The sequence below is a fragment of the Lepisosteus oculatus genome, chromosome 5 (genome assembly GCF_040954835.1).
Source record: "Lepisosteus oculatus isolate fLepOcu1 chromosome 5, fLepOcu1.hap2, whole genome shotgun sequence".
Taxonomy (NCBI): domain Eukaryota; kingdom Metazoa; phylum Chordata; class Actinopteri; order Semionotiformes; family Lepisosteidae; genus Lepisosteus; species Lepisosteus oculatus.
In genome coordinates this window covers 5,441,964-5,452,070 of record NC_090700.1, presented here as the reverse complement: position 1 = coordinate 5,452,070, position 10,107 = coordinate 5,441,964, and the positions used below count along the sequence as shown (strand labels likewise).

The following is a 10,107-nucleotide window of genomic DNA, read 5'->3' as shown; positions in this document are numbered from 1 at the left end:
GCATCATAGCAACGTCAAAACAAATTATGGCAGCAAAGGAACAAGTAAAGGTTTAAATGGTGAAAAGAGAAGAAACGAAAAACGTTTTGGCTGTGGAGCCGTCTTCGGGTATCAAGAAGGTTTTCAGCAGGGAATAAACCTTTACTTGCGCCTTTGCAGCCTACGCATGCTGACGCGGCTACCAACTTGAACTACTACAACTCATGGCATCTGTGTTATCGGGAGGGATCTGGATGATCCCAAGATTCACAAGTGAAAGCTCCTGTCGGGAAAACGATAGGTCAGAGAGGGAGTGACTCTACCCCCCTATGGACAGCCCCCACTGCATCCATGCCCCAGTATGAACCTCCTGCCAAAACAAAGAGCACGTGTTCCTGCCGAGTGAGGGAGAGGTGGCTGAGCTCCTGTCACTGCCAGCTCAGAAAAAGCATCTAGTTGAACTCATCTGCTTACATGACCATTATCCAACTTACATTACTCTGCAGCCGAGGGAAGCCTTAGGACCAGCTAACTACCTTCCGAGAGCAACTACAACAAAAAAAAAAAAGAGTTTCTTTCCTTGCTATTTTAATCAAGATTGAATTATTCTTTTTTATTCATTACGTGGAAGCAAAACTAGCAGTGTGTCATTTTCATCTTTAAACACTATAAAGTATCATTACACGCTTTTAATACTTTTCCCAGCTCTAACCAAACAATATTGGCTTCAAAGCTGAGTCTGTATGCGTTGGGCTCTCTCCCACAGCTCAGGAAGAACACACCTGGGCTTGCATGGCATGTTCCACAGCTTCATGACGCTAAGGCAGCAGGCCAAGGAAGAAATCAGGATTATTTGAAGGCCTGTATTAGTCTGCGAAGTTATTTTCAACTTTAATTCTCTCTTCTAAAAAAACTCAACCACCATGAGAGGAATGCTTTGAGGGTTAATGAAAACACACCATATTGCGCCTCACAAGCTCATTAAAAAAAGACAACCCCCATCTGGCCCAGGATCTCTGTACAATAGTCTGCACTTCTGCACCGATGGCAAGGCCATGGGCCAGAGCACAGTGTAATATATCGGCTCAGAGCATTGGACATAAGAAGAGGTGGCAGAAACCTGGAAAAAAATCTCTAAAGAGCTGAAACACAGGCTAACCCATCTCCTATCACTGGCCATCGCTCCTCATACTGAGGGAAAAATGCAGGCAATAAGTGAGAGGAGAGGGGATGGTAGCTGCCATCCAATCTTTTCCTGATAGAGCCCGGAGTCTGAGCCTCGGCCACCTGACTGCACAGCCTGCTGCCGACACCCACAGCACTGTCCACAGACATTTCCTCTTGTCTGTCCTAAACCGGCTGTCCGGCTAAGGGCTTGGTTCACTAGCAAGGGGGGACATAGTACCCTGAGGTGACCCTGTCTATATACTTTAGGAGAGGTGCTCTGAGCAGTGTCTCTAATGATCAACTGAAACTCATTCACACATCTTCTGACATTGGGCTGATTTGCAGAGCACAGGCAGGGAGAATCAGTTAAAAATCTTTTAAAAGACTAGCCCTGTAAAACGTAAAACACAAGTTTACTTCCTACAGCAGCAGGAAAACAATCACCCACTGCACAGCAATTTCATTCCAGTATCTATGAGCTGCAGACTATCACAGATCAGCACAACATGTAGGACCTTTCGGTTTCATTACATTCTTTTCAGACAAAGGTCTGCAGCTGGTATCATCCGACATAGATCAAACTTCCTTGCAGGTAGGCATTTCTGGCAGATGTAGTCCAAACCTTTTTTCCATATGAATCACTACCACAACTGAAAAGATCCGATATATTGCAACTCCCAACTGGCAGCCCACGGCGGCTCAGCAGGTGTGAGCCTGGTCAGTACCAGGATGGGAGACTTCCTGGGAAAGCTAAGCTTCCTGCTGGAAGAGGCGTTAGTGGGACCAGTAGGTGATAGGGAAACCATACTGTAAAAAGAAAAGGCGCCATCCTATGGATGAGACCTAAAACAGAGGTCCTGACTATCCGTGGTCATTCAAAATCCCAGGGCATTTCTCAAAAAGAGTAGGGGTGTTAACCCAGCGTCCCACCCTTTACAAATCATGGCCTCTTAAAAATCCTCAGCTCTGAACTGGCTTCATCACTCTGTTCTCCTCCCCACTGAAAGCTGATGTGTGGGGAGCGGACTGGTGCACTTCGGCTTCCATTGCATCATCCAGGTGGGGCTGCACACTGGCTGTGGTTGAGTGGAGCGTCCAGGAAAGCACTATATTATTAATAATTCAGATCTTGTGGATGGGAATATAATGTCTGCCTTGCAGGTGTCCTTGGTGCTTCCAGGTCACACTCCGCAGAATTTAAAGCTAACCAGAATTTCAAGTACGAAACCCCGCTCCTAGTCAGCTGAACGGCAAATTGTCTAACTCAAGCGTGTCTATCGGTCCTGTCACCACTGCACAGGACTCCTAGCCTCTGCTGTGATTGGCACGCGTGTGCTGGGTCTGAGCACGGATCTCGTGCTTGGTCAGACTTCCTTGCCCCCAGCCATTGCACTCACAGCACAGCACATAAAAAACAGGAAGGGAGAACGAGGGGAAGTCTTTTTATGGAGCAGGCAGGAGACAGTGAGCCTGATGTTTTCCTGCACCAGTTGTCTGAAGCCCCCTGTCTGCTCGCTTCCTGTTTAAACAGGAATTCAGCAGGGAGGGGAGCCAGGGGTCAGCCCTGAGCACACAAGCAGGTATGCTCCCTCCCTGATGTGACACAGCGATGTGACACTGCACACAGCAGGGAGACGTTTAGCCTTAGCTAAGTCCGCAGATTTCTCCCAACGCCCATGGAAGTCAACACATCCTGCTGAGGTGATGCGAGAGACCACCCAATTCCCTCTTCCTCAGAGACCCCTTCTCTTTTAGTCCCAGTCCCATTTTCTGGCTGTCTTTACAGGAAGCTAATAAAACCTCCACATAGCTGCACAGCATGCAGATGGGCTTCAGGACAGTTGTCAGTGATATTTAAGTAGAAAGCACCATCAATTACAAAACAAGTTAATGTTTCTCCGGAGTCTTTGGAATCTTCATGGAGCATGTCACTTTACTAGGTTATGTAACAAAGGAACAGCCCGCACTGCAGCGAGGAAAACATCTGCATGAATACATGCCACAGGATGAAATGAGATGCGTGTCTATTAAAGTGCATGGTCTTATCTCCAACCCCGAAATACGTGTCTCAGGTGTATCATAAATAATTGAGCTGCTCACATTTCACAGATACTGAAACAACCTGCACAAAACAGAAGACTGCATCAAACTCTCCCTTTTTCTTAAACGAACATCTGTGTAAAACAGCGGAGAGAATCTCACAAACCGGAATCGCCCATTTCAGGAATGTTATGGGGCACGGTACTGTACAAACTCAATAGATGAAACAGAAACCCAGGAAATTAACAGATTTAAACGGATAGTTTAAATCTTTATTGATTATAAGTGCATATTTACACGAGACGAGATCATGATAACCATCTGCTGGATCTGTAAAACTGACTAATTTACTGAACAGTTGTAAACACAGGTGCCATGTATGCTCATTCAAAGAAGGAACATTTGCGAGAAAAGGAGTATTCTAATTGGAAAGGAGTCAAATATTCCAAAAAGGGGATGAAAGAAAGGAAGGTCTGGCTCAGCGATTAAAGGAGAACAGAGTAGGAAATCCCGGACTTCAGCAGCAATCCCATCAGGGTGGCTGACTTCCTCGCGGCCTCGCCGCTCCAAGCCTGTCATCTCCAAAAACAATAGAGGCAAGGGAACTGGGAGCAGAAGCACAGAGATCTTCACAGAAACACATCGAGGGGAAACCAGGAGCTTGACAGCCCCGTTACACCAGGCAGAGGAGCCGGAGCTGGGACAACATGGAGGTAGGAGATGAAAGCCTCTCATTAAGGAAAGAAACACTCCGAGTGAATTCTTAATGTCTCCAGGAGGAGACCCTGAGGGAACAGCTCCAGAGAGGCCCCAGCAGCACAAAGGGGGGGGGGGGGGGGGGGCGATTCAGGAGTCCAGTCACTGAGGCCGCGTTCACACGGCAACGGACCAACTTTTCCGCGCATCCACGACAGGACAAAGGCAACCCCCTCCACCCCCCCACCCCCGACCTCTTTCAGCTCGAGCCGAGAGAAAGGAGGGGCTGTTCCCCGGCCACGAGCACGTCGGGTTACAGCCACAAAGCACTCCGCCAGAACCGCGAGCGCGGCATCTGGCCCTCCAGGCGCCAGGGCCCAGCAACGACTCGGCCTGCGGCCCGGTACCCCAGCGCAGCCGCCCCAGGCCAGGCCTGAGCCCGCAGCGCTCACGGGTGAAAGTTCTGTGGTGAAGAAACGCAAAACACACTGTCACATTCATATCGGACAAACAGCAAGGCAACTGCCTGTACACCGTGTCCAAAACCCGCCTTCACAAGTGATCCACTTCACGCTGGCTGTAGCACGCCAGACACAGAGAAGGCGACGACAACCAGACCTTGAATGTCACCAGGCCAACACGAGGTAACCTACACATCTGAAGAAAAGAGGCAAGCCTGTGTTGAGCTAAGGGTCTATATTTTCATTTAAAATATACTAACTCAAGAATTTAAAAATATCCCTCTCACCTGTGTTTTAAAACATCTTTCTAAAGAATATTTATTGGACGTTTTTTGTTCCTTAAAAATAACAACAGAGACGATTATAAACATTCAGTTAACGCTATTTTAGAACTCAAAACTACTTTGAAAGAGGTAACTGTAAATTCTGTGTGAGCCTGCATAGCACCTCGACTTCCACTTTTAATGTCTCTGGGCTTCTAGGGTCTTCAGACTCATTAAACCTCACTCTGGATCCTTGCTGTAATAAATCTTCCTTTCCCAGTTGCCTTGGAGGATCTTCAGAAAACTAGACTGCAAACCTAGACGGTTTCCTGTTCTTCACCAGACGGATTTTTAACGGAGGTCGCGTTGTGCCAAGAGTGGATCTGTGCGGAGAAGGGACTCCTGTCCGAGGATGCGGTTCAGGAACAATACCCTCCCAAGACGGAGCAGTCACGTCCTGGGCACCGAGGCGAAGCAGGAACTCGAAAGCTCTTGGGGGGGCTATCCAACTATCAGCGCGCACTAAACATAGGAACTACAGGAAAAGAGGAGGGAAGTGGACACTTACAGTACAGGGGTTTTTCGAGGCCAGACAGAAGGAATACGAGAGGTTTTTCCCCATGAAGGCGAGTTAGTGTTCGCCATTAGACGAGCGTCAGAAACGGCGGCTGGACAGTTCCGACGCCAGCCGCAAAACCCGCTCACCGTCCCTACACTCGCCGACAGAAGTGACCGGAAACGCAGCTGTCCACAGAGCACCCCTGAACATCGCAATCATCACGATCGCCGAGCCTCCAAAACTACAGCTTTTGCTTTCATTCTTAACATCTGTTGTTGTTCACATTAATCTCATAACGAGAGGCAGCCATGAGAGGTCGCCTCTAAAAAAAAAATAATAACCTCATTATCGGGGACTGGAATACTAATTTTCCAACCGGCGACTCCGGCTGGATAGTCGTATTTGTCGACTATCCAGAAATCACGGCAACTTGACGCTTTAGGGCTGCCAGTAAATTATAACACAGCCCAGGTTTGTTTCCTAGAGCTAACGTGTACTGCGCCTTTGGTAATGCGAGACGGAGCGCACGGTGTGGATTTTTCAAATAAAACCACGCTCCTTTAACAGGTCCGCATATATTAAACTGCTAAGGCTGTGCAATGTCACTCGCACGAAAGCAACGCAATTTCATTGGCAGAAAGCGCATTCTAACACCGTAAACACAGATGTTCTTTGGGGGAAAACAGGCGGGCAAGCCCGTGAAACCCACACCCACCGGGGGTAACGGTGCGAAAAGTTAGCCACGCTGTTGTCGACCGGGCAAGGGACGAAGCTGGACTGAACAATGCGAACCCTATCAATAATCATCATCACGTGCGTATTTTCTGCATTGGTGGGCAGATTAGCGCTGTGCAGCCCGTTTTGCAGCTCTGCGCGTTCAATTTGCTTAATTAAAACTGACTGGAGCCCGGCCAGTGAAGGAGTTTCTCCATAATAAAAACAAGGTGGTCTTTCCGCCGTACCCCGGTTTCTAACGTGCCTCTAAAAAACGCTCGATAAACAAATCATTCCTCAAATCCAACAGCGCCGTCCTAGAACACTCCGAGCCAAATTACTATAAATTGCAACAAATAACTTCTTTCGGATCCCAGGCTATGGTTGCAGTGTGTCCTGTTTCTTTTCATCCCAGTGGCGAACACGATTTCCCCAGATCAGTTCTTGGGATTAAATTCGAAGTCTAGACCGTTTGATCGTCAACTTTATGTCGGTATTATTGCACTGATGCACACCGCACGCAACGTTTTTGCGGTGTTGCACTTCAGGATCAAAGTGAAACATTATTCGGCTACAGAGAGTACCGACGTGTTTTCCGACACAACGGTAACAGTGTTGTTACCAACGGCAAAAGGCGACTGGAAACAAAATAAGGACAGGATATCGATCCTTCCAGGAAACTACGAGAGGACAGAGACTTTAAACAATATAAACCGCTTCTTCTCCATGCAAAATAGCGGATCAGACTTAAGTTAATTATAGAGTGAAACGTTCGTTGGAGCCCCTTGAATTGAAGCTCAACCAAAGCATTTTCTCATGAAAAAGAATCAAACCAAACAACAGGGAGAACAGCTGGAGAAAATCGGCAAAAACTTTCATAAATGTTTGAAGGGGGGGAAAATCGCGAAGCTCACCTAAATCGTGTGTTGCGGCGAAGCCAGTCTCTGACTCAACCTCTCTACCATCCTGTCCATCCCCGCCGGACCACACTCCAAACAAACTGCTGCGTGGGCGGTGCGAGATGGGTGACGGCCATGCCACAGGACCAATCAGCGCTAAGGAAAATGGATTTACTGGCTCATGGCTGAACCGCCGCCCAATCAATTCACAGAAGACTGATGCCCAGGGCGGGTCTCCATGCTGATTGACGGATGGGTTCCAGACCGCAAACAGAACTGTTAGCGGTGGCCAGCCGGGAGCCTGGGGCCGGGCGCGGGGTGGTGTTTGTGCTGAGTAGGGTAGCGATTTTCTCCTCTACATGGTATGTTAATGATCAGAATAAAAAAAAACAACAACAACAGGGTTTGAACTGAAATGTGATGTCGTAGATGTCACGCTGCGCAATATTCAAAACGCAAACTTTTCATTTATGAGTTTTAATTTGTAAATGGTTAAATAAGAGATGGTTGGTGTTTGGTTACCGCGTTCATACCACACGAATCGTGCCGGATCATATCAGCTGGAAACAAATTGCATTTCAACAACCACGTTAAATAAGGCAAGCATCCTTACAGGGTACTCCCTTAATTTTGGATTGGTTAAAATCGGATTTGGGGATTTTTTTTTTTTCGTATTAACAATCTCGTCGGGATTTCAGAAAATAGACCCCCCCCCCCCCCGTGTATAGTTGAAATACCCCCGATTCTCGACAGGGGGCACTGCGTCCCCAGCAAGAGGCGCTGTCCAGTTCTGATATCATAAGTGAAGTGTAGTCCTGTACACACACACACTGTAGTAAACTGCTCCCGAGTCCGTGCGGGCTGTCGGGGAAGCGCCGCTAGAAGTGACGTCACCCCCTTTTCCAATTCGCACCGAAGATGCCGTCACATGCTGATGCCACAGGACTTCTGTTTCCGTCAATTTGCCTCGCTCTTCTGCGGGGCGGTTTTAACTGCAGTACATTAGCCCGATTCTGAGGCTTTCCACACCGGTCCCGGGAGCTGTCCCGCCTGGCAGAGCGAAGCCACGCTGTTGAGAGGGAGGGAGGGAGGGCACTTTTACCCCAAACCGCCTGGCAGTGTGCTCCACAGGGCCTCCTATTGATAGGCGATGACAGATCCTCGATTTTATGTCTCCATTAGAGGGAAGAGCACAAGAAAGATCAGTTGCTTTTCTTGGAAAAACACATTATGAAGTGAGCCAGCGGCAGAAACTGATCTTAAAACAGGGAGCCTCTGGAACCCATTAACAGCAAAACCCTCAAGCTCAACGCAGGAATGCTGGGGTGAGGCTGGGCTGTAGGAATCATTAATTACAGCAACGTAAGCAGTCAAATACTGGAGATTCCAATGACTTCCCGCAGCGGGAGTTTGGCATAGCCCGCTCGTTAATTATTAACTCGATGGCACAATTAAACAGGGGGCTCTCCCACAAACCTGCCTGACCATGGACAGAGCAAAAATCTGGGTTAGTCCTTGTGCCGGGGAGTTATCATCTCTCTGGGCATGTCTCAGCCCCCCCGAGTCCTGGTGCCCTCAGAAGTTGAGCAGCCGGGCTATGAAAGAAGGCAGCTGCAGCGTGGAGACTTGACACTGGCCCGCAACAGGGCTCCTAACACTGCACCGCAAAAAGCCGCTCTCCAGGAGGGCCTGGTGCGAAAGCCGACGACAGCCCAGGTTAAATGAAAATCTGACCCAGCAGCTGCAATCCCCCAGCGCATCCTGTTTCAGCGGGTTTCCATTGGGTTGGCGGAAAAAGCCGGGCTTTGCAGTTCGCTGTACCAGCCCCTGTTCACCATGTGCTCTCAGTTCTTAAACCAGAGCCTGGGCAGATGCGCTCACTTGCTGAATTGGACCCTCCCTCTTGAATCGTGCATTTAAACTCTCAGGGCAAGCAGGCTTCTGCATCTCTGAATAGCATTTTCAAAAAAGCGCGTTTCCTAGCTTACATAAAGAGCATAACCAAGGAATCATAAATGAGGACACAGAAACAAGCCTAATGCACTGCAAGACATTGCTCATTGGCATCATCTGGTTCTGGCAAGGTATGCCGGTGTTCTGTCATCAAGATTAAGAAAACATATTTCATGTCTTATGGATAGATATTTATAGCCAGGGTAGGCAGGTGTATGAAGCAGTGCATTAGTGTGTTCTGCTCTTTCCACAGGCCCCCGAGTCCCAGAACAATCCCGTTCTCAGACCAGAGAAGCTATTTTCCTGCCCACTGACTAGAATTTCAAAAGTGGTTTCTCCAGCACCTCGTTTTATACCTCCTGCATCTTACCGTTACTCTTGATTCATTTGGTGGTACCCACAATTGTCCTGGTGCTCTTAATTAAAAATGTCTCCTTGGGCTTTAACACCGCGTCCAATTCATGAATGTCAGATGGTGAACCAAGACAATCCATCTATCTCAAGGAATGCATCAGTAAATACAAACTGATGATATTGTCTAGTTTACTACATGGGAAAGCGGGTTGTGTCCGTGTGGAAGGGCACAGTGTGTTCCATTCCCAGTGTCAGCCCATCCCAAGTCTTTCCTAACTTTATACCCTGTCTGGCACGTGGACAGTACCGCTCAGACAGTACACAACAAAAAACACTAGTTAGAAACTATGCCTCTGGTGCTTTGTAATATTCCAGCTAAAGATAAATTGAAAAGTTTATATCGTTTACATATAGTTCATATTGAAAGGTTTCCATCTTTATGCTCTAATCTTCCAAAAATCCATATAATGTATTACAAAAAGGTTGTCAACCTGTCTCTATTAATCTGACAGTGAAAGCGTCAAGCATGTTTTGCTTGAGACTATACATCAATTGTTCGATTATTTCCTTATTTCCAGATAATGTTCTCATAACGCTAGAACAACAAAGCCTGCAGGATCCTGGCCTCTAGGATCTGATTATTGGCGTTCCTGGATCCAGAAAGATCACAGCCACGGGACATTTGGCCAGCTGCAGCAGAGGGTTTCTCAAGAAAAGCCCAAGTGCTCGTGATTAGTTAATCCTTTCTGACCTGTGGGAACGTGTACGTCCCACCATCAGTAGCAAAGGGTGAACTCTAAATCTGGGCTTCTTGTTACCTGCAGAGAGGAGAATGGGAAGTCTTTCAGTGAGCAGGGACATCAGGCTGCAGAACCAGGGTGGAAACTGACCAGAGCTCACCTGCCAAAGAGCCAGATGAGAATAGAGAGCCACTAAAAAAAAAATGGATCTGCACCACTTTCAGGATGGATAGTATGCAATGCTTTTCCTTGTGTGAATGAAACAAAAATTATAAATTAAAT

At 47.7% G+C, this 10,107-nt stretch overlaps 1 long non-coding RNA gene across 1 annotated transcript; it reads left to right on the top strand.

Annotated features, from left to right (window-relative positions):
* The first annotated feature begins 3,727 nt into the window (after positions 1-3,727).
* Positions 3,728-10,082, top strand: LOC138239174 (uncharacterized). The gene is made up of 3 exons (XR_011189614.1): positions 3,728-3,899; positions 4,887-7,140; positions 9,910-10,082. It is a non-coding gene; the product is annotated as an uncharacterized lncRNA (long non-coding RNA).
* Positions 10,083-10,107: the final 25 nt, after the last annotated feature.